The sequence below is a fragment of the Mastomys coucha genome, unplaced genomic scaffold (genome assembly GCF_008632895.1).
Source record: "Mastomys coucha isolate ucsf_1 unplaced genomic scaffold, UCSF_Mcou_1 pScaffold22, whole genome shotgun sequence".
Classification (NCBI taxonomy): Eukaryota; Metazoa; Chordata; class Mammalia; order Rodentia; family Muridae; genus Mastomys; species Mastomys coucha.
In genome coordinates, this window is record NW_022196905.1 from 132,187,505 (window position 1) to 132,189,922 (window position 2,418).

The 2,418-nt window shown below is 43.5% G+C and overlaps 1 protein-coding gene across 3 annotated transcripts in view; it reads right to left on the reverse strand.

The window, feature by feature from the left end:
• Gjc3 (gap junction protein gamma 3) overlaps window positions 1-2,087 on the reverse strand; it is an 11,765-nt gene extending 9,678 nt beyond the window's left edge. Inside the window, exon 1 of one of the 3 annotated variants that reach the window (XR_004110652.1) lies at window positions 1,851-2,087. The gene's annotated coding sequence lies outside the window, so the exon portion shown is untranslated. The remainder of the gene's footprint in view (window positions 1-1,850) is intronic. The other 2 variants (XM_031342351.1, XM_031342352.1) reach the window with 2 other exon arrangements.
• Window positions 2,088-2,418: the final 331 nt, after the last annotated feature.

The window sequence follows — 2,418 nt, forward strand, 5'->3', positions numbered from 1 at the left end:
GTGGATATCAGGATAAGTACTTACAATGAGTACTTAGTTGTGGATATCAGGGTAAGTACTTACAATGAAATTAGACTGAGAGAGCCAACTGTTACCACTTCCCTAAGCCAGTGTCATTACTAACTACAACTGTCTCCATCATGTGTGTGCCTCTATGTACTCTTGTGTGTGTGTGTGTGCATGTGTGCATGTGTGTTCATGTGTGATATGTGGAAGGTGCATGCTCCTGCCATGGCATAAATGCAGAGGTAGAAAACCCTGTGTATAAATCCTAAGGCAGGATTTCTTGCTTGCCACTGTGAATGCCACTCTAACTAGCCTATGAGCTTCAAGGGATTCTCCAGTCTCCACCTACCCTCTCACCACAGTACTGTTAGGATTACAGACATGCACTACCGCAATCCAGCTTTGATGTGAGTGAGGGGGATTCCAATTCAGGCCTCATTCCCTCACACCACGCACTTAACTCACTGAGCCATCTTCCCAGCCCAAGTTCTGAAACTTCCTGAATGCTAACACAAAAGAGCAAGTAGAAAGTTCTCTTCTGACTTCCTGTGACAGGCTGCAATCCAACCACAAACTCACTGACACAACCAGGAAATGGACAGAACAGGAAATTATCATACTAAACAAAGTAACCAGGACCCAAAAAGACATATACTGCGTGTTGTCTCTCAAAAACAGGTCCCAGATTTTAATTTTTACATGTATGTACATATGTGTGGATATAAGACATTAAAGTAGACATGGGATATATCTAAAAACCAGAAAGTACAGGGGAGAGAGGTCTTAAGAAATAAGGGAGGAAAGGGGGACAGAAAGGATGTGATACCTAAGAAGAATGTAGGCTGGTGAAGGAAGGGCATGAGAGAGGATGAAGAAAGAAATAACAAATCAAAGTGTGCATGAAAATGCCATAATGAAATGCATTGCTCTGTAAGCTTATTTTCAAAACACAAATAGACAGAGGCTGTAGCTCAGTTGGTAGAATGCCTCACATGTTCAAGTCCCTGGGTTTTATCCACAGTACTGCATAAACCAGGTGGGGTGATACACAACTGTAATTCTAGCACTAGGGAGGTAAAGACAGGAGGATCAGAAGTTCAAGGTCATCCTCAGACAGTGAGTTTAGAGCTAGGTGGGTCTACATGAGACTGTACCTCAATAAACAAATGGATGGATGCTTGGATGGATGCATGGATGGATGGATGGATGGATGGATGGATGGATAGATAAAAGATAGAAAATGGACAGATAGATGATAGATAGATAGATAGATAGATAGATAGATAGATAGATAGATAGATAAACAGATAGATAGATAGATGATAGGTAGGTAGATAGAGTATAAATGTAGCAACAAGCATACAATCAAAACTTGGAAAGGAAATCCCAGAATTGAGCAGATTTTCAAGCACCTAAACAGATTCTTTGAAATCCCATCATAATTTTAATGAGAAATTTTCAAAGCATCTCACATACTTTTTTTTGAGATGAGGCATGTCAGGATTTCATCAGTGACTGAATCCATTGTAGAAAGTTAAGGAGAGGCAGAGGAAAGGACCCATGAGGAAGGAGGAACTTGGCAGTGCAAATCTAAACTCATTGCTCCCACCTTCCTCTGCCTGGCCCGGAAAGCACTCTAGATGCTTCTCTTCAAAGCCTGGCCATGAAGCGGTGAAACGAGCAGCCACAGAGACCCAGGATCCTGGGTCATATCCCTAACTTGTAGATCTTACATCAATTTCAAAGCTATCTCTAGGTAATCATGAGTGAGTCCACCCACAGACACCTCTTCAAAGCTCAGGATAATCTCGGCCAGAGCCATTACCCTCTGCCCATGAATTTACCTGCACTTGCCTGGCAGCTCCAAGCAGAAGCATCAACCACAGAAGAAAGAAGCCAAAAGGAATCCTCCTCACACTGGAGCCTGCAGGGTCTAGGATCTTGCGATGGCCCTGCCTCCTGCAGCCACCCACCCTTTTGCCTTCTCCTTTTCATTCCTGGCAGGCTTGCTGCAGCATAAAAGAATTCCAACTGAAGGACCGGAGGACCCTGCCCTCAAGGCACGATCTCTGTAGAGTGACTCTGGCGTCCAGGTCACGGGATGTATTCTCTAAATGAATGGGGGCTTTGAGATCATCTGAAAGGAAACGAAGGTTTATTCTGTACATTCTATTGGTTAATTGTCTTGGGATGATTGAGCTCACTGAAAAGTTGGCTCTGGTAGTAGGGCTGTCCTCTCCCATTTCAGACCCAAGTTTGTTTGTCTCAGAGGATACTCTAAGGCCCCTTGTCTAGGGATGAGCCGCCTCCCAGACTCTAACACAGAGGAAAAGGAACAGCAGACATCAAAGAATAAAAACATTGTATCCTTGAAAACAGAAGGAAAACGAACTGCGAGAAAATAGAGCAAAC